At 42.9% G+C, this 22,280-nt stretch overlaps 1 protein-coding gene and 1 non-coding gene across 2 annotated transcripts in view; both read right to left on the bottom strand.

Annotated features, from left to right (window-relative positions):
- The window catches only part of CFTR (CF transmembrane conductance regulator), a 318,734-nt gene that overhangs the window by 70,579 nt on the left and 225,875 nt on the right, over window positions 1–22,280 (bottom strand). Inside the window, exon 27 of the transcript XR_009735898.1 lies at window positions 1,009–1,124. The gene's annotated coding sequence lies outside the window, so the exon portion shown is untranslated. The remainder of the gene's footprint in view (window positions 1–1,008; window positions 1,125–22,280) is intronic.
- TRNAC-ACA (transfer RNA cysteine (anticodon ACA)) lies at window positions 19,091–19,163 on the bottom strand. The gene has a single exon. It is a non-coding gene; the product is annotated as a tRNA-Cys (tRNA).

Genomic DNA, 22,280 nt, shown 5'->3' on the forward strand with positions numbered 1-22,280 from the left:
CCCCTGATGCAGAGCCTGGGCATTTAACTCTTCCATCTTTCCATGACACATGAACAAAACTCAATAATTTCCTTAATTTCAGGAAAAAGCCTGCTTCATTCAAACCTAGAAGATGGCATTTCTTTATATTTTTCCCTCTGATTTATATATCATTTAAAAAAAAAAAAAAAAAACAAATTGTGAGTGCATGGTTGCTGCTGCTGCTAAGTCGCTTCAGTTGTGTCCGACTCTGTGCGACCCCATAGACAGCAGCCCACCAGGCTCCCCGTCCCTGGGATTCTCCAGGCAAGAACACTGGAGTGGGTTGACATTTCCTTCTCCAACGCAGGAAAGTGAAAAGTGAAAGTGAAGTCGCTCAGTCGTGTCTGACACTTAACGACCCCATGGACTGTATGTAGCCCACCAGGCTCCTCCATCCATGGGATTTTCCAGGCAAGAGTACTGGAGTGGGGTGCCATTGCCTTCTCCGGTGAGTGCATGGTAGTATTTAAATTAAAACAACACTTTATGTTTTAAAAGTACAAGAAAATAGACTCTTTATTCTCTCCAAGTTCCCCTCTAACTAAAAGAGGGGCTGCACTTCAAAGACAGATAACCTAGGGACAGGTGAGGGTCTCATGCGTGCCATTGGCCATGTTAGCCTAATGCAGTGATGCACAGTTGCACTGGCAAGCACTGTTCATTAGAGGAAATAAAACTAGTCACTGAAATAAGGCTTTTTAAAATGATTTTTGTTTTCAGAGCAAAGAAGCTTGAAAGCAATAACCCGTTTGTCCTGAGGGAAATAGCAGACAACTTCCTAGGCTCTGAGAGGATGTACTAAACAGCATGGAAATCATAAGGTAAATACCATCTGAGATGTACCTGCAGGAGAGTTACTTACATCACATTAAGAACATTCTGCCAACCCCTCAGCTTGGTGTCAGTTAGACCCTGAGGCAGCACTTGACATGGCTACTTTAAAGAAAAACCCATCCACTATGCAAGACAATGCACAGGGCAACCTACCTTCTCCCTGCCGCTTCCTGGAGGCAAAGATCTCACTGGATCCAGGAAATACTGTTTCGGGAAGATTGTCACACATTCCTTCAGGGCCTCTCATGTTTGCCATGGGTTCTTATAACCTAGACAACAAGAGCCATGAAAAGAAAATTTGGTGGGAGCTGATGAGATAATTTAGTAGAAGTTCTTCCAACAAATGGGATGTGTGTTCAAATAAAAAGAACCAAGCCCTTTAAAAACTAAACAAACAGCAATATGAAAGGTAGGATCAGCAGCAGAACTACAAAAGTTTTTAAAAGAATGCTGAGAAGATAAAATATAAAGCCAGCTGGCTGTGTTGACCTGTCTTGCCTCAAGGGTTTTCTTTCTTCTTGATTTACTATAAGAATTGTTCTAACCCTTTCCAGCTTCAGGAAGAGAAGTAAAATGTATGTCTTCTCTGCAGCTGTATTCAAGATTTATGTAGAGCATGTTATGGAAATATTGGCTTTTTTCTTTACCTTAATAGAAAATTGTAATAAAAGATTTGATCTTAATAAACATTAAAAATAATCCATCCTCCAAAACATATGCAGAAAATATAAATGAAAGCCCTAAATGCCTTTTAAACTGAAATGAATTTTCATTATTTTTTTAAAAAGACTTCAGGTTTCTTGAAGGATGAAAAGTTAAGAGTATTTATTACAGTTCCATTAATCTTTGCACGAGAAAGTAAAAAGTAAGTGTCAGTCATTCAGTCATGTTCTACTCTTTGTGACCCCATAGACTGTAGCCTGCCAGGCCCCTCTGTGCATTGAATTCTCCAGGTGAGAATATTAGAGTGGGTAGCCATGCCATTATCCAGGGGATCTTCCTAACTCAGGGGTCAAACCCAGGTCTCCTGCCTTCCAGACAGATTCTTTACCATCTAAGCCAGCAGGGAAGCACTTTCAAGAGTAAGGTCCTGCAAAAATTAGCAATGATCACTGATACCAAAGGAATTGAGCACTGACCATACCTGTTATCAACAGATTTTTCTTAAAAATTGGTAAAGACCCTCATAATATTTTCATTTTATCAAGTCCTAAACCTTTTCAGTATCAATGAACTGAAAACTCTGATGAATATATTTTTATTTCCTGGCTTCGGTTAGCTTTGTGAGGTGCTGCTGGTTAAATCACTTACAGAGTTAATGACATCAGATTGAATTTGAACCAGCATGGCGTCACTCCAAAGGAAAACAACACCCAATCTCTTTTCCACTTACTTTAGCAGAGCCCTGGTTGTGAAAGTGATTGTTTACATCCACAGGTAAGTGGAGTTGACTTAGAATAACTGACTAAAAAAACAACATGAGTTCATGTCATCCATGTCATCTTTGTAACTGAAGAAAAGCATTTGGACTTTCGTCTTAGACTCGCTATTCACTTGTTTTGATAACACTGATGATTGGGTCTGAGTAAACATTACCCAGCCATGTGTGTGTGTTCAGTCATGTCCAACTCCATGTGACCCTATGGACTGTGGCCCACCAGGCTCTTCTGTCCATGGGATTTCCCAGGCAAGCATACTGGAGGGGGTTGCCATTTCCTACTCCAGGGGATCTTCCTGACCCAGGGGGTGAATCCATATATCCTGTATCTTCTGCATTGCAGGTGCATTCTTTACCAATGAGCCATTGAGGAAACCTAAGCCAACACCAGATATAATGAAAACCCTGTTGGAGGTAAAAACTTACCTCTGCACAGAGGCATGGGCCAGAGAAACCTTTAGGATTGCCTGGAACTCTCTGTATATACAGCCGTAAAATCTTTACTACAAAGTGTGAGAGGTTGGTATCTAAACTGTCTGTTCTCTATAAAGTGAAAATCCCGGATGGCTTTCACTTATTCAACCTTGATCCTTGGGAGGAAATTAGAACTGAGTGCAGCAACTAGGGAATCCATTGTTAAGGTCATCACACAGCATCTATTTGAACACTGTGAAACTTATTTGCCATAGAATCACAGCTGCCACAGAGCGGCAGCTGCCTGGTGCTGGAGTGGCGACTGTGTGGTGCTGGAGCGACTGTGAAGAGATACCCCATGTCCAAGGGCAAAGAAGAAGCCCCAGCAAGATGGTAGGAGGGGCAAAATGATGTTTAGAATCAAACCCCATACCCGCCAGAGACGCTCAGAGGGCTCAAACAAACCTTGTGCGCACCAGGACCCAGAGACCCCACAGAGACTGAGCCAGAACCGTGTTTGAGTGTCTCCTGTGGAGGTATGGGTCAGCAGTGGCCTGTTGCAGGGGCAGGGGCTCTGGGGCAGCAGACCTGGGTATGGCTTAAGCCCTCTTGGAGGAGGTCGCCATTAACCCCACCACAGAGCCGCCAGAACTTACACAGGACTGGGAAATAGACTCTTGGAGGGCACAAACAAAACAAGGACCCAGGAGAAAGGAGCAGTGACCCCATAAGAGACTGACCCAGACTTGCCCATGAGTGTCCATAGTCTCTGGCAGAGGCCTGGGTCGGCAGGGTCCTGCGGCAGCGTTGGGGCACTGAGTGTTGAAGTGCATGTATGGAAACTTTTGAAGGAAATCCCAATTATTTTCATTACCTCCACCATAGTTTGGCCCCAGGTAAATAACAGGGAGGGAACACGGCCCCACCCATCAACAGAAAACTGGATTAAAGATTTACTGAACATGGCCCCACCCATCAGAACAAGATTGCCCCCTCAGTCAGTCTCTCCCATCAGGAAACTTCCATAAGCTTCTTATCCTTCTCCATCAGAGGGCAGACTGAAAACCACAATCACAGAAAACTAAGCAATCTGATCATATGGACCACAGCCTTGTTTAATTCAATGAAACTAAGAGCCATGCCCTGTAGGGCCACCCAAGATGGGTCATGGTGTCGAGTTCTGACAAAATGTGGTCCACTGGAGAATGCAATGGCAAACCACTTCAGTATTCTTGCCTTGAGAACCCCATGAACATTATGAAAAGGCAAATAGATAGGACACTGAAAGATGAACTTCCCAGGTTGGTAGGTGCCCAATATGCTACTGGAGATCAGTGGAGAAACAACTCCCAAAAGAATGAAGAGACAGAGTCAAAGCAAAAACAACACCCAGTTGTGGATGTGAATGGTGAGGGAAGTAAAGTCTGATGCTGAAAAGAGCAATATTGCATAGGAACCTGGAATGTTAGGCCCATGAATCAAGGCAAATTGGAAGTGGTCAAACAGGAGATGGCAAGAGTGAACATCAACATTTTAGCAGTCAACAAACTAAAATGGACTGGAATAGATGAATTTAACTCAGATGACCATTATATCTACTACTATGGGCAGGAATCCCTTAGAAGAAATGGAGTAGCCATCATAATTAACAAGAGTCCGAAATGCAGTATTTGGATGCAATCTCAAAAATGACAGAATGGTCTCTGTTTCTTTCCAAGGCAAACCATTCAATATCACAGTAATCCAAATCTATGTCCCAACCACTAATGCCGAAGAAGCTGAAGCTGAACAGTTCTATGAAGACCTATAAGACCCTCTAGAACTAACACCCAAAAGAGATGTCCTTTTCATTATAGGGGACTGGAATGCAAAAGTAGGAAGTCAAGAAATACCTGGAGTAAAAGGCAAATTTGGCCTTAAAGTACAGAATGAAGCAGGGCAAAGGCTAATAGAGCTTTGCCAAGAGAATGCAAAGAGTCAGATACAACTGAGCAACTGAACTGAACTGAACTGAAGAGAATGCACTGGTCATAGCAAACACCCTTTTCCAACAAGAAAAGAAAAGACTCTACACATACACATCACCAGATGGCCAACAACAAAATCACATTGATTATATTCTTTGTGGCCAAAGATGGAGAAGCTCTATACAGTCAGCAAAAACAAGACCCAGAGCTGACTGGGGCTAAGATCATAAATTCATTCTTGCCAAAATCAGACTTAAACTGAAGAAAGTAGGGAAACCCACTAGACCATTCAGGTATGACCTAAATCACATCCTTTATGATTATACGGGGCTTCCCTGGTGGCTCAGATGGTAAGGCGTCTGCCTGCAATGTGGGAGACCCGGGTTCAATCCCTGGGTCGGGAAGATCCCCTGGAGAAGGAAATGGCCACCCAGTCCAGTACTCGTGCCTGGAAAATTCCATGGACTGAGAAGCCTGGTAGGCTACAGTCCATGGGGTCACAAAGAGTCAGACATGACTGAGTGACTTCACTTTCACTTATGATTATACAGTGGAAGTGAGAAATAGATTGAAGGGATTAGATCTGATGGACAGAGTGCCTGAAGAAATATGGACAGAGGTTCCTGACATTGTATAGGAGACAGGGATCAAGACCATCCCCAAGGAAAAGAAATGCAAAAATGCAAAATGGCTGTCTGGGGAGGCCTTACAAATAGCTGAGAAAAGAAGAGAAGCTAATGGCAAAGGAGATAAAGAAAGATACACCCATTTGAATGCAGAGTTCCAAAGAATAGCAAGGAGAGATAAGAAAGCCTTCCTCAGTGATCAGTGCAAAGAAATAGAGAAAAATAATAGAATGGGAAATACTAGTGATCTCTTCAAGAATATTAGAGATACCACAGAATATTTCATGCAAGGATGAGCACAATAAAGGACAGAAGTGGTATGGACCTAACAGAAGCAGAAGATATTAAGAAGAGGTGGCAAGAATACCCAGAAGAACTATACTAAAAAGATCTTCATGACTCAGATAATCATGATGGTGTGATCACTCACCTAGAGCCAGATATCTTGGTGTATGAAGTGAAGTGGGCCAAAGGAAGCATAACTATGTACAAAGCTGGTGGAGGTGATGGAATCCCATTTGAGCTATTTCAAATATTAAAGATGATGCTGTGGAAGTGCTGCACTCAATATGCCAGCAGATATGGAAAACTCATCAGTGGCCACAGGACTGGAAAAGGTCAGTTTTCATTCCAATCCCAAAGAAAGGCAATGACAAAGAATGCTCCATGTACTGGAGCATTCATCTCACATGCTAGTAAAGTAATGCTCAAAATTCTTCAAGCCAGGCTTCAATAATACGTGAACTGTGAAATTCCAGATGTTCAAGCTGGATTTAGAAAAGGCAGAGGAACCAGAGATCAAAATGCCCACATCTGTTGGATCATTAAAAAAGCAAGAGACTTCCAGGAAAACATCTACTATTGTTTCATTGACTATACCAAAGTGTTTGACTATGTGGATCACTACAAACTGGGAAAATTCTTCAAGAGATGGGAATACCTGACCACCTGGCCTGCCTCCTGAGAAATTTGTATGTGCATAAAGAAGCAACAGTTAGAACCAGACTTGGAACAACAGACTGGTTCCAAATAGGGAAAAGAGTACGTCAAGGCTGTATATTGTCACCCTGCTTATTTAACTTACATGCAGAGTACATCAAGAGAAATGCTGGGCTGGATGAAGCACAACCTGGAATCAAGATTGTTGGGAGAAATATCAATAACCTCAGATATGTAGATGACACCACCCTTACGGCAGAAAGTGAAGAAGAACAAAAGATCCTCTTGACGAAAGTGAAGGAGGAGAGTGAAAAGTTGGCTTAAAGCTCAACATTCAGAAAACTATGATCATGGCATCTGGTCTCATTCAATCAGTTCAGTTCAGTTGCTCAGTCATGTCCGACTCTTTGTGACCCCACGAATCACAACACGCCATGCTTCCCTGTCCATCACCAACTCCTGGAATTTACCCAAACTCATGTCCATCGAGTTCGTGATGCCATCCAACCATCTCATCCTCGGTCATCCCCTTCTCTGCCTGCCCCCAATGAGGTGGCCAAAGTATTGGGAGTTTCAGCCTCAGCAACAGTCCTTCCAATGAACACCCGGGACTGATTTCCTTTAGGATGGATTGGTTGGATCTCCTTGCAGTCCAAGGGACTCTCAAGAGTCTTCTCCAACACCACAGTTCAAAAGCATCAATTCTTCATCACTCAGCTTTCTTCACAGTCCAACTCTCACATCCATACATGACCACAGGAAAAACCATAGCCTTGACTAGATGAACCTTTGTTGGCAAAGTAATGTCTCTGCTTTTGAATATGCTATCTAGGTTGGTCTTAACATTCCTTCCAAGGAGTAAGCGTCTTTTAATTTCATGGCTGCAGTCACCATCTGCAGTGATTTTGGAGCCCAAAAAGCAAAGTCTGACACTGCTCCCACTGTTTTCCCATCTATTTCCCATGAAGTGATGGGACCAGATGCCATGATCTTCGTTTTCTGAATGTTGAGCTTTAAGCCAACTTTTTCACTCTCCACTTTCACTTTCATCAAGAGGCGTTTTAGTTCCTCTTCACTTTCTGCCATAAGGGTGGTATCATCTGAATATCTGAGGTTATTGATATTTTCCTGGCAATCATGTTTCCAGCTTGTGCTTCTTCCAGCCCAGTGTTTCTCATGATGTATTCTGCATATAAGTTAAATAAGCAGGGTGACAATATATAGCCTTGACATACTCCTTTCCTGATTTGGAACAAGTCTGTTGTTCCATGTCCAGTTCTAACTGTTGCTCCCTGACCTACATATAGATTTCCCAAGAGGCAGGTTAGGTGGTCTGGTATTCCCATCTCTTGAAGAATTTTCCACAGTTTATTGTGATCCACACAGTCAAAGGCTTTGGCATAGTCAATAAAGCAGAAATAGATGCTTTTCTGGAACTCTCTTGCTTTTTCCATGATCCAGCAGATGTTGGCCATTTGATCTCTGGTTCCTCTGCCTTTTCTAAATCCAGCTTGAACATCTGGAAGTTCATGGTTCACGTATTGCTGAAGCCTGGCTTGGAGAATTTTGAGCATTACTAGCGTGAGAGATGAGTGCAATTGTGCGGTAATTTGAACATTCTTTGGCATTGCCTTTCTTTGGGATTGGAATGAAAACTGACCTTTTCCAGTCCTGTGGCCACTGCTGAGTTTTCCAAATGTGCTGGCACATTGAGTGCAGCACTTTCACAGCATCATCTTTCAGGATTTGAAATAGCTCAACTGGGATTCCATCAACTCCACTAGCTTTGTTTGTAGTGATGCTTGCTAAGGCCCACTTCACTTCACATTCCAGGGTGTCTGGCTCTAGGTCAGTGATCACACCATCATGATTATCTTGGTTATGAAGATCTTTTCTGTACAGTTCTTCTGTGTATTCTTGCCACCTCTTCTTAATATCTTCTGCTTCTGTTAGGTGCATACTATTTCTGTCCTTTATTGAGCCCATCTTTGCATGAAATGTTCCCTTGGTATCTCTAATTTTCTTGAAGAGATCTCTAGTCTTTCCCATTCTGTTGTTTTCCTCTATTTCTTTGCATTGATCACTGAGGAAGGCTTTCTTAACTCTCCTTGCTGTTCTTTGGAACTCTGCATTCAGATGCTTATATCTTTCCTTTTCTCCTTTGCTTTTCGCTTCTCTTCTTTTCACAGCTATTTGTCAGGCCTCCCCAGACAGCCATTTCGCTTTTTTGCATTTCTTTTCCATGGGGATGGTCTTGATCCCTGTCTCCTGCAATGTCATAAACCTCTGTCCATAGTTCATCAGGCACTCTGTCTGTGAGATCTGGTCCCTTAAATCTGTTTCTCACTTCCACTGTATAGTCATAAGGGATTTGATTTAGGTCATACCTGAATGGTCTATTTAAGTCTGAATTTGGCAATAACGAGTTCATGATCTGAGCCACAGTCAGCTCCCAGTCTTGTTTTTGCTGACTGTATAGAGCTTCTCCATCTTTGGCTGCAAAAAATATAATCAATCTAATTTCGGTGTTGACCATCTGGTGATGCCCATGTGTAGAGTCTTCTCTTGTGTTGTTGGAAGAGGGTGTTTGCTAAGTTCTCTTGGCAAAGCTCTATTAGCCTTTGCCCTGCTTCATTCCGTGTTCCAAGGCCAAATTTGCCTGTTACTCCAGGTGTTTCTTGACTTCCTACTTTTGCATTCCAGTACCCTATCATGAAAAGGACATCTTTTTTGGGTGTTAGTTCTAAAAGGTCTTGTAGGTCTTCATAGAACTCTTGAATTTCAGCTTATTCAGTGTTACTGGTTGGGGCACAGACTTGGATTACTGTGAATTCAATATCACGGTTTGCCTTGGAAATGAACAGAGACCATTCTGTCGTTTTTGAGATTGCATCCAAGAACTGCATTTCGGACTCTTTTGTTGACCATGATGGCGACTCCATTTTTCCTAAGGGATTCCTGCCGACAGTAGTAGAGATAATGGTCATCTGAATTAAATTCATCCATTCCAGTCCATTTTAGTTCGCTAATTCCTAGAATGTTGACATTCACTCTTGCCATCTCCTGTTTGACCACTTCCAATTTGCCTTGATTCATGGACCTAACATTCCAGGTTCCTATGCAACATTGCTCTTTACAGCATCAGACCTTGCTTCTATCACCAGTCACATCCACAGCTGGGTATTGTTTATGCTTTGGCACCATCCCTTCATTTTTTCTGGAGTTATTTTTCCACTGATCTCCAGTAGCATATTGGGCACCTACCGACCTGGGGAGTTCCTCTTTCAGTATCGTATCATTTTGCCTTTTCATACTGTTCATGGGGTTCTCAAGGCAAGAATACAGAAGTGGTTTGCCATTCCCTTCTCCAATGGACCACATTCTGTCAGACCTCTCCACCACAACCCTCCTGTCTTAGGTGGCCCCACACGGCATGGCTTAGTTTCATTGAGTTAGACAAGGCTGTGGTCAGTGTGATCAGATTGGCTAGTTTTCTGTGATTATGGTTTCAGAAAGCAGCCACCACTTGAGAGTACTTCAGAGGAAGCAGATCTTCAGTGGGGAGCTGGTTTCAGTAGAGCAAGTGTTGAAGGAAATGTTGGGACCTTGATGAAGACTAAACATGGGTGAAAGGGGCAGCAACCAAGAGCACCAGGCTGCAACAGCAGAGGAGCGGCCAAGAGGAGCTACCCCACATTCAAGGTGAGGGCCAGTGGCCGAGATGAGCTACCCCATGGCTGAAGCCAGGGGCAGTGGCCCAGAAGAGCTATCCCACGTCCAGGGTCGGGACGGCGGCTGAGAGGAGCAACCCCACGTCCAAGGAGCGGTGGTTGCACAGGTGCAGGAGCGCCGAGAGGAGCTACTCCAGGTTCAAAGTCAGGAGGGGTGACTTGTCCAAGGTAAGGAGCAGCGGTTGTGCTTTGCTGGAGCAGCCATGAAGAGATACCCAAGTAAGATGGTAGGTGTTGCGAGAGGGCATCAGAGGGCAGACACACTGAAACCATAATCACAGAAAACTAGCCTATTTGATCACATGGACCACAGCCTTATCTGGTCCCATTACTTCATGGCAAATAGATGGGGAAACAGTGAAACAGTGAGAGACTTTATTTTCTTGGGCTACAAAATCACTGCAGATGGTGACTGCAGCCATCAAATTAAAAGATGCCTGTTCCTTAGAAGAAAAGTTATGACCAACCTAGACAGCATATTAAAAAGCAGGGACATTCCTTTGCCAACAAAGGTCTGTCAAGTCAAAGCTATGGTTTTTCCAGTAGTCATGTATGGGTGTGAGAGTTGGACTCTAAAGAAAGCTGAGCACCAAAGAATTGATGCTTTTGAACTGTGGTGTTGGAGAAGACTCTTGACAGTCCGTTGGACTGCAAGGAGATCCAACCAGTCCATCCTGAAGTAAATCAGTCTCGAATATTCGTTGGAAGGACTGATGCTGAAGCTAAAACTCCAATACTTCGGCCACCTGATGGGAAGAACTGAGTCATTTGAAAAGACCCTGATGCTGGAAAAGATTGAAGGCAAGAGGAGAAGGGGACGACAGAGGATGAGATGGTTGGATGGCACCGATTCAATGGAGAGCTTGAGTAAACTCTGGGTGTTGGTGATGGACAGGGAGGCCTGGCGTGCTGCAGTCCATGGGGTCGCTGAGTTGGACACAACTGAGTGACTGAACTGAACTGATAGAACCAGAGAAGAAAAGTTTTCTACATCTGCTTATTGAGTCAGGGGGTGGTGTATGAGAGCATGCAGTCAGAAGGGGGGATTTCTTTGACTAACAGAAAGACTAGAGGAAACATCAGAATCCAGATTAGAGAGGTGAGAGAATTACCTCACACAGCCTATTGTTCTGTGACCAGCTACAGAGGGGTCTCTGAAGCCTCCGGTTGCTGCCATGTCATGGACCCCTATTGAGGGTAAGGATTCCAATGAACTCATTCCTGCCTACATTGTCATGTGCCATGCATAAAGTCCACCAGCCACAGTTAACTGAAGCAAGGATTAAGGGCCCTTTGGAAATAGATTATCATTTCCCAAGAAAATGCACACAGGGACAGACTTTCATTTTGGCCTATAATTCCAGAGGGTTTGTGAATCCCCAAAGCCTCAGGTCAAAAATCCCTAATACTGAAGAAACTGACCAAAGAAGTGAAATATGGGGAACCAGTTCTAGTTGCGGAACCTCCCAGTGAGAAGCTGAAAGCTGACTCGTATTGTGCAAGAGGAGTGAAGACAAGACACATTACCTCTCTGCCCTTTGATTATAGGAAAGAAGTCTATTGTGCTTCCTCATTCCAACACTGAGGCCCTGGGACCAGGAGGAACTGTGCAGCTAATGAGGAAATTTCCCATCTTACCCTAAGTTCTCACATATTCTGACAATAAAATCTCATTACTGAAGGTGATATGCTACATATAGGATTCCTTCTTCTGACCTTGAAAAGCCCAACTAATACACCTACTCAGATGGGAGTTGGGATGCCCCAATAGGATTACTCAATTGCCTGGCTTCTCTCCTCCCATTGCTTTCCTATAGCATCACAGCTAAGATGGGACCACCCCACATGCTAGCCCTTATCCTTGATACTGATTGTCTTTATTGTTTGATTCTTATTGTGGGATTAGAAGAAAGTTTCTGGGTAGTTGAACTTCAAAATGAGTAATCTGGGAACTCGGAAAACAAGTGCTAACAAAAATTGCTCAATGAACGCCTCTGAGGGTGGGGAATTGTTCCTCAACTAAAACTTGGACAGGCTCCTAGAGTTTTTGAGCTGGCCTTTAGTGCAGTGTTTTTGAAAAGAGTATTAGTCAAGATGAGTCACAACCAAAGTCACCAGGTCACAGGAATCAGAAATATCATGAAAGTCCATAGAGATATGATCTAAGGCATTTATGACACCACCTCTCCCACCCTGGCAACACACACTTTCACATACACTGGCATAACCACCCTCACCTACAGAGCAGAGACTTATGTCCTCATATGTAACACTAAGATGGAATGAGGGCTGCTAATTGTTCAAATCAAAAGGGAGACTCAGTAAAGAGGCCTTAAATAGAGTCTTAAAGAAAATGGATCATCACTTTTCTAGAATGAATTAAGGCAGGGAATTAGATAAGATTCATTTCTCATTTCTGGAATTGATAATTTTGAGGAAATTTTCAAGAAAGGGTTAAGGGAAGGCCAAGCGGTTTTCTCAGCTAGATTATGAGACAATATTTTGTCTATGGAAAGAAATACGTTATCTGATAAGTAACATGACATAACCTGCAATTGCTTGGGTAGAAAATTCTGTAGCTGCAGCTACAGGTTATCTAATGTCACTTGGTTGACAAGCTCAGTCTCCCTAGTCACTGCTGTGGTGTTCCACTGGTCTCCTGAGAATCCTAGCTCTTTTGCTTCCTTGACCGCCCAGGATACAAGGTCAATGGTTTTCAGTTGGCTGCACATTAGAATCACCTGAGGAGCCTTTTAGCTATCAACAACCTAACTCCATTCTCCCAAGATTCTTCTTTAATTGGTTTGAAACAGGCTTTGTCTCAGTGTTTCCTCAAATTCTCCAGATTTTTTTTTCATGTTCATCCAGTTTTCACAACCACCACCCTGATAATTATCATTCTCTTAGTTCAAGCTATACAAAAAAATACCACAACAGAAATTTATTTCTTACATTTCGAGAGGCTGGGAAGTCTAAGATAAGGTGCCAGCAGATCTGGGGTCTGGCAAGAGCTGCCTTCTGGTTCATACACAGCCCTCTTCTCACCGCATCCTCATCAGAAAAGGACCAGAGAGCATTCTGGGATCTTGTTTATGTGGGTACTAAGTCTCTTCATGAAGGCTCCACCCTCATGACCTCATCACCTCCCAAAGGCTCCACCTCCTAATAGCATCACATTGAGATTAGAGTTGCAACATATGAATTTATGGGGACACAAACATTCAGATCATAGCAATCATTTTTACCTTAAAGGATAGTGTGTTTTTTAAACTTTAATGTGAATAAGAGTCACCTGAAAGATTTGTTAAAACAGTTTCCTGGGCCAGTGATTCTAATTCAGTAGGTTGGGGAAGTGGAACATGAATGTCTAACAAGCTTATAGTTAATGTATGATGCTACGGGCCTCAGGCCCACATTCTGAGAAACAGTGGTCTAGTTCTTTCAGGTTACCATCTCTGTGAAGAAATGGGGGCTTCCCTGATGGTTCAGTCTGTAAAGAATCTGCCTGCAATAAAGGAGACTGCCTGTAGCACAGGAGACCTGGCTTTGATCCCTGGGTCTGGAAGATCCCCTGGAGAAGGAAATGGCAGCCCACTCCACTATTCTTGCCTGGGAAATCCTACAGACAGAGAAGCCCGGTGGGCTATAGTCCATGGGGTCACAAACAGTCAGACACAACTTAGCGACTAAACCACAACATCTCTGTGGAGACAGTTCCGATAGCTTTGCGGGGACTGGGTCTTTGAGCTCTCGGAAGGACAGAACTTTTTGCAATCCTGGTCAGATCCACCGGGCACTCACATGGGGGGACCAAACAGCAAAGGCTCTTTCATTCTCTCTCCTCAGAACTGATTTCCCTGTTTGCGGAGGGAAGCTAGACTTTGAATTGTGCATTAACTTGGTATTTAAAATATTTATTAAACTCCTATTATGAATAATGCACCCATGCTTGGCACTGGAAGATAGAACAGGGTGTTCTTGTCATGGCAAAGTTAACTACCAGCCCCAAAGTGATTTTCTCCATGTCTTAAGATCAACAGGAAGTCTGGGAGGTTATTTCAGAGTTCTCCACACAGAAATGCAGATTAGGCTTCAACAGGAAGTTGGATATACCCTCACAGAACCCTGCTTACAGCAACTCAAAATTTGCACATATGTTCTCCCTTTGAGACAAAAAGTAGGTACCATCATCCAAAGCAGACTCTAAGGATGGCAGATGGAAATACTGTTGATATGCAAGTATCTTCCAGCCATTGGTAAGGACTTCTCATACCCTTTTCTTACTGAATAAATGTTTTAGGCCAATCTTCCCTCAAAGTGTCAATGGCGTAAGGAAATGGGTCTGCACAACCAAATAAAGTGGGAAATATAGCACATGATATTCTACTCTTAATTGAAAATGCACTTTGCATGTTAAAAGCTTTGTTAAGTTCTTCAGTAACTAGTGTTAAATAACCCGCCTGCCAATGCAGGAGACATAAAAGACATGGGTTCGATCCCTGGGTCAGGAAGATCCCCAGGAGGAGGGCATGGAAACCCATTCCAATATTCCTGAATGGAGAATCCCATGGACAGAGGAGCCTTGTGGGCCAATTCCAAAGGGTCGCAGAGTCAGATATGACTGAAGTGACTTCGCACATACAACATCCCCTTAAACAGACTGAGAAACTATGGATACAAGTCCATCCAAGGCCCTTATTAGTACCTTTGAAGACTCTGGGTTATAGTAGGTAGTTCTGTGTTAATGAGTGAGTGAGTGAGGGAAAGTCGCTCAGTGGTATCCGACTCTTTGCTACCCCAAGGACTATACAGTCCGTGGAATTCTCCAGGCCAGAATACTGAAGTGGGTAGCCTTTCCCTTCTCCAGGGGATCTTCCCAACCCAGGGATTGAACCCAGGTCTCCAGCATTGCAGGCGGATTCTTTACCAGCTGAGCCACAAGGGGAGCCCTCAGGGTTAGTAAAGACTATCACAAATCAGTAATATAGCCACAAGTCTGATCTCGGTAGTGCTAGAAAACATGAGCTTTTTCCTGCTGTGAGCATTCTGTTTTTCTGAAGAGATTTTCAGCAGTTTGGGACTTAGTGGGAAGGAAATGCAGGGCTGGTAAGCTCCCTAAAGTGGAAACTGTAACTAGAAAGTGATTCTCTCTTTCTGTGGTAAACTGTCAGCTGACTTCTCTCTGATTAGAAATGAATCTAAACTTCCAATGGCTCATAATCCAGTCAGATGTGATTTTTGGAAAGACTTGTAACCTCTGAGCCTCACAGAATTATGAACCTCATCCACAGAGATTGTGTGAGGAACAAAATGAGAACTGTCTATGAACAGCACCTGGCACAAATTCAGTGGGAAAATAAGAGTTAACTGAGGGAAGAAAGATCAGAAAAGCTGAAAACCGCAGGAATTAGCATTCAGCTGGAGGACACCTTCTGGAATAGGCAGGTGATGAACTTGTGGACCTGCTCTCAGGGAAACAAAAAGGTACTGGTAAAAATGATCAAACAACCATTTAAAGTCTCTGGACTAATGGTATACAGCAAATGAAGAAACATTTATTCAAGAAAATATAATCAGTCTATTAAGAACAACAAAAGTCCATAGCTATTCAGCCATAACTTGCTCCCATATCCCTTCCTGAGCTTGGTATGACAGAAGCTGTACTCTGGCATGTTGCAGTCAAGAAGCTGGGGTTCCCTTTCCCCCCAGTTCACAGCCTAGGCCTGCAGTATGGCCCACATACCCAGAGGTGTGGGCCAGCACCATTTCACACTCTGCCAGCCTGCAGGTCTGTGTCACAGAGGCTAAATTTGAGATGAGGGCAATGGAGAGGTCAGGGGGCACCCTGCTCCCCTCCCCGCATGGTGCCCATTCTAGGGCAGAGGAGCTTCCCAGATGTGGCAGCCTAGAACCCTCTGGCCCTGAGAGCTCTCCCACTAGCTATTTCAAAGGGCAGAGGTTCTTAATCAGGCAAGGCAAGCTTAGAAGACCAGACTGAGCTCGATAACTTGCTATAAAGCTGGGTCAGTAGGAAACTGCTTGCCCCTAGCTCTGGAGCAGTGACTCAGAGACTTAGCCCAAATGGAGAGGCCACATCACCAAGACAGAACTCTCCCCAAAGGAACAGAAGCTTTGGGAACAGAAGCTCAAGCCTGAAGGCATTTTCAGAAACATCGAAGATTTAGGTGGGAAGCCATTGAGAGCAGCTTGGTAGCTCCTTAAGAACAATGAAGTAGGCAGACTAGTTTACCAGAGAGAACCAGAAAAAAAAAAAAGACAGCAAAGAAAAACCAAAGGAACCTAAACATATCTCCAGCAGGCAGCATAATCACACAGCCAGGAATTATTCCAAGTGACTGTAAAGCAAAGAAAGGTGCCTGCACCTATCTTCTGGAATATACCCTAAGATGAGGAGGAAAAAAAAAAAAAAACTGCAAGGGATAAATAGGAAAAGGAAATTAAAAGTAGTGCTGGTGTGTCTGTGTGCGTGCTCAGTTGCGACCAACTCTGTGACCCCATGGACTGCAGCCCACCAGGCTCCTCTGTCCATGGGATTTTCCAGGCAAGAATAGTGGAGTGGGGTTCCATTTCCTACTCCTGGGGATATTCCCCACCCTAGGATCAAACCCACGTCTCTTGCATCTCCAGCACTGGCAGATGGATTCTTTACCACTGTGCCACCTGGTACTATTATTTTGAAATGGTGAGCCAGAGAATAATTATGTAATACCTTAATTTTTTTTATCACTGCTAGTGTTTTTGAGAAACGGGATTCTTGGCACGGTAGAAACAAAATGTAAACAGAAGATAAAAGAAAGGTAAGTAAAAACCCTACAGTCCTGAAATTGGATGGGAAATAGCAGTATGACCTTATAACATATTTTCATTACAGAAGATATAGAAACAGAGACACAGACATAAACATAGAAAGAGAAACCGAAGTATACAGAGATGTACTTTTTTGCTCAGTTCAACTTCATTATGTATTTTATCTGTATCTATTTCTTAGCTCAACCCACTGAAAGAACCAATCCAGTGACCAATTCTATAGCAAGGAGAAACTCTAGTGACCAAATTTTGGTCTTCAAATACCATTTCCTACTGAAAGGAACCTGGGTTTCTGAAGAACTGGTGAGTCCCATGTCTGCAAGTGAGCTTAGAACATGTACAATTAAGCTGAAGATAGCTCATCACAGCAAAATGCAAGAAAACTATCATACCAATTGTTGTTCAGTCACTAAATCATGTCCGACTCTTTGCAACCGCAAACTGCACCACGCCACACTCCTCTGTCCTTCACTACCTCCCAGAGTTCACGCTAACTCATGTCCATTGAGCCTGTGAAGCCATCCAACCATCTCATCCTCCGTCACCCGCTTCTTATCCTGCCCTCAATCTTTTCCAGCATCAGGGTCTTTTTCAGTGAGTTGGCTCTTCACATCAGGTGGCTGAAATTTGGAGCTTCAGCTTCAGCATCAGTCATTCCAATGAATATTCAGGGCTGATTTCCTTTAGGACTGACTGGTTTGATCTCCTTGTTGTCCAGGGGAAGAGTCTTCTCCAGTACCACAATTCAAAAGCATCAATTCTTTGGCACTCAGTCTTCTTTACGGTCCAACTCACATATATACATGACTGCTGGAAAAACCACAGCTTTGACTTTACAAACCTTTGTTGGCAAAGTGATGTCTCTGTTGACTAGGTTTGTCATAGCTTTTGTTCCAAGGAGCAAGGTCTTTTAATTTCATGGCTGCAGTTACAATCTGCAGTGATTTCAGAACCCAAGAAAATAAAATCTATCATTGTTTCCACTTTTTCCCATCTATTTGCCATGAAGTGATGGGACCAGATGCCATGATCTTCATTTCCTGAATGTTGAGTTTCAAACCAGCTTTTTCATTCTCCTCTTTCACCTTCACCAAGAGACTCTTTAGTTCCTCTTTGCTTTCTGCCATTAAAGTAGTATCATCTGCATATCTGTTGTTGATATTTCTCCTGGCAATCTTGATTTCAGCTTATGAGTCACCCAGCTTGGCATTTCACATGATGTACTCTGCATATAAGTTAAATAAGCAGGATGACAATATACAGCCTTGACGTACTCCTTTCCCAATTTTGAACCAGTCTGTTGTTCCATGTCCGGTTTTAACTATTGCTTCCCGTCCTGTATACAGGTTCTTAGCAGACAGGTAATGTGATCTGGTATTCCCATCTCTTGAAGAATTTTCCACAGTTTGTTGTGATCCACATAGTCAAAGGCTTTAGCATAGTCAATGAGACAGAAGTAGATTTTTTTTTTTTTTAATTCCCTTGCTTTTTCTATGATCCAGCAGATGTTGGCAATTTGATCTCTGGTTCCTCTGCCTTTTCTAAATCCAGCTTGTGCTTCTGGCAGTCCTTGGTTCACATACTGCTGAAGCCTAGCTTGAAGGATTTTTAGCATAATCTTGCTAGCATGTGAAATGAGTGCAATTGTGTGGTAGTTTGAACATTCTCTGACATTGCCTATCTTTGGGATTGAAATGAAAACTGACTTTTTTCAGTCCTGTGGTCACTCCTGAGTCCTTTTTGGAGGTTACCAGTAGCCTTACCATAGAGCCTGTAGACTCCAGGATGGAATCACCTCAGGCCAAACAGCAAACAGAGAGGGAGCACAGCCCCACCCATCAGCTGACAATCAGATTAAAGATTTACTGAGCATGGCCCTGCCCACCAGAGCAAGAACCAATTTTCCCCACAGCCAGTCTCTCCCATCAAGAAGCAAGATCCATAATCCCACGGCCTCCAAAAGGAAAACCATAATCACAGAAAGCTAATCAAACTGATCACATGGATCACAGCCTTGTGTAACTTAAGGAATCTACTAGCCATGCCATGCAGGGGACCCAAGATCAGTGGGTCATGGTGGAGAGTTCAGACAAAACGTGGTCCACTGGACAAGGAATGGCAAACCACTTAATTCTTGCCTCAAAAACCTCAGTAAGTAAGTAGTAAAGTTGCTCAGTCAGTCATGTCCAACTCTTTGCGACCCCATGGACAGTAGCCAACCAGGCTCCTCCGTCCATGGGATTTTCCAGGCAAGAATACTGGAGTGGGTTGCCATTTCCTTCTCCAGGGTATCTTCCCAACCCAGGGATTGAACCTGGGTCTCCTGCATTGTAGGCAGACGCTTTACCATCTGAGCCATCAGGAAGTATGAACAGTATAAAAGGCAAAAAGTTATGACACCAAAAGATGAGCCTCCCAAGTAGGAAGATGTCCAATATGCTACTGGGGAAGAGAGGCAAAATAGCTCCAGAAAGAATGAAGAGGCTGGGCCAAAGTGGAAATGTCTCTCAGCTGTGGATGTGTCTCATGATGAAAGTAAAGTCTAGTGCTATTAAGAACAATATTTAATAGGAACCTGGAATGTTAGGTCCATGAATCAAAATAAATTGCATGTGGTCAAGCAGGAGATGGCAAGAGTGTACATCAACATTTTAGGAATCAGTGAACTAAAGTGGATAGGAATGGGCAAATTTCATTCTGATGACCATTATATATTCTATTGTGGACAAGAATCCCTTAGAAAAAATGGAGTTGCCCTCACAATCAACAAGAGTCCGAAACACAGTGCTTGGGTGCAATCTCAAAATGACAGAATGATCTCTGTTGGTTTCCAAGGCAAACCATTCAACATCACAGTAATCCAAGTCTATGCCCCAACCACTAATTTCAAAGAAGCTGAAGTTGAAAGGCTCTAACGAAGGCCTACAAGACCTAGAACTAATACCAAAAAGATATCCTCTTCATCATAGGGAATTTACAACAACACAAGAGAGGACTCTATGCATGGACAGCATCGGATGGTCAATACCAAAATCAGATTGATTATATTCTTTGCAGCCAAAGATGGAGAAGCTATGTACAGTCAGCAAAAAAGAGACCTGGAGCAGACTGTGGCTCAGATCATGAGCTCCTTATTGCAAAATTCAGACTTAAATTGAAGGAAGTAGGGAAAACCACTAGGCCATTCAGGTATGACTTAAATCAAATCAAAACCTATTACGGTTTTTCAAAAGGGCTTAGGAGCCAGCCTAAAGCCTTTGTTGATCTAACCGCTAGTTTACATGAAATGAGGAGGAGTACAGAAACTTGTTAAACAACTCTGCAGAGAAGAATACAGCAAAATCCAGACTCTGGAAAACTGTAAAAGATAAACAACCTGGTTTCTCCAACCAGCAAATTGCATGAAAAAAAAAAGAAAGAAAATGGAGAGAGAATCTAGAAAGGAACTCATAAGATACATGAACCAATTACAATAAGTAAACCTTAATTGGATCTTCATTCAGACAAACTATCGGCAGTCCTTTTTATACCATTTAGACACAAATAAATTTCCTTCACAAGAGTCTAGTTCAATAATAACAGTCCCTCAGCAGCATGGTTCAAATATCAGTTGACACAGTATATTGATGGTGAATAATTGGATAAAATACAAATATCACTACTAGCTCTTCTGTCTACAACTCTTGAGTCATCCCTCAGTATCTACACGGATCCATTCCAGGAGCCCCTGTGGATACCAAAATCCATGGCTGCTCATGTCCCTTAAGACAAAATGGCGCAGTACAGTGAATGCAGTCAGCCCTCCATATCTGCAGATTTGCATCATGCTCAGTGATCAATCATGCCCCTTCTTTTAAAGTCTGTTGGTAACAGACCTCTGTGCAACTCTTACTCAGTACACTTGAAAACAGTATGGTGTGGAGTGTGTGGTGGTGTGCCTCCTGGTCTCTCAGGGATAAACCTGCATACCACTTTACAAAAATGGAAAAGAGGGCATTGGCCAAAAAAGAGAAAAATGTAGCAGCAACAAAAAGTGATAACATGGAAGTGAAATTTCAATACTTTGTAAATAGGGTTATGGAAGAAACAGCTGACCATGGGAATGTCGAATAGCCATTTAAGAGATTCTAGATATGCAGCCAGAGGAACTTGCTGGGGGCAAACTTAGTGACATAGATGAGGAAAGTGTGATGCTAAGGACTTTATTCTTTTTAGTTGTTGCAATGGTATTGGGATATGTTTATTAAAAAAAAAAAAAGAATGAGAGAGGAAATCCTTGCCTTTTAGAGATAGATACAGTTCAAGTTGTATGATGTCTAGGTTTTGCTTAAAATTATGTAGGAGGGAAATTCAAGGGAGAATAGATAAAATAAGATTGGCAATGAGTTGATATCTATTGAAGCTCAGTGACAGGGATGTGAAGTTTATTATATTATATACCAAACTATAGGGAGGGAACACAGCCCACAGCAGAAAATTGGATTAAAGATTTACTGAGCATGGCACTGCCCACCAGAGCAAGACCCACTTTTCCGAGAGCCAGTCCCTCCCATCAGGAAGCTTCCACAAGCCTCTTATCCTTATTCATCAGAGGGCAGAAAGAATGAAAACCATAATCACAGGAAACTAACCAAACTGACCACATGGATCACAGCCTTGTCTAACTCAAATGAAACTATGAGCCATGCCGTGTAGGGACACCCAAGACGGATGGGTCATGGTGGAGAGTTCTGACAGAATGTGGCCCACTGGAGGATGGAATGGCAAAACCACTTCAGGATTGTCTTGAGAACCCCATGAACAGTATGAAAAGGCAAAAATACATGACACTGAAAGATGAACTCCTCAGGTCAGTAGGTGCCCAGAAGGGTGGAGAAACAGCTACAGAAGGAATGAGGAAGCTGAGCCAAAGTGGAAACAATGCCCAGTTGTGGATATGTCTGGTGCTGAAAGTAAAGTCTGATGCTATTAAGAACAATACTGCATAGGAACCCGGAATGTTGGGTACATGGATCAACATGAGTACATGTTGGGTAAATTGGAAGTGGTCAAATAGGAGATGCCAAGAGTAAACAATGACATTTCAGGAATCAGTGAACTAAAATAGAAAGGAATGGACAAATTTAATTCAGATGACCATTATATCTACTATTGAGGGCAAGAATCCCTTAGAAGAAATGGAGTAGCCCTCATAGTCAACAAAAGTCCAAAATGCAGTGTTTGGGTGCAATCTCAAAAAAACCCAAAATAATTTCTGTTCATTTCCAAGGCAAACCATTCAACATCACAGTAATCCAAGTCTATGCCCCAACCACTAATGCCGAAGAAGCTGAAGTTGAATGGTTCTATAAAGACCTACAAGACCTTGTAGAACTGACACCAAAAAGATGTCTTTTTCATTATAGGGGACTGGAATGCAAAAGTAAGAAATCAAGAAATACCTGGAGTAACAGGCTAGTTTGGCCTTGGAGTACAGAATGAA

The sequence above is a fragment of the Bos javanicus genome, chromosome 4 (genome assembly GCF_032452875.1).
Source record: "Bos javanicus breed banteng chromosome 4, ARS-OSU_banteng_1.0, whole genome shotgun sequence".
In the NCBI taxonomy this organism is placed as follows: domain Eukaryota; kingdom Metazoa; phylum Chordata; class Mammalia; order Artiodactyla; family Bovidae; genus Bos; species Bos javanicus.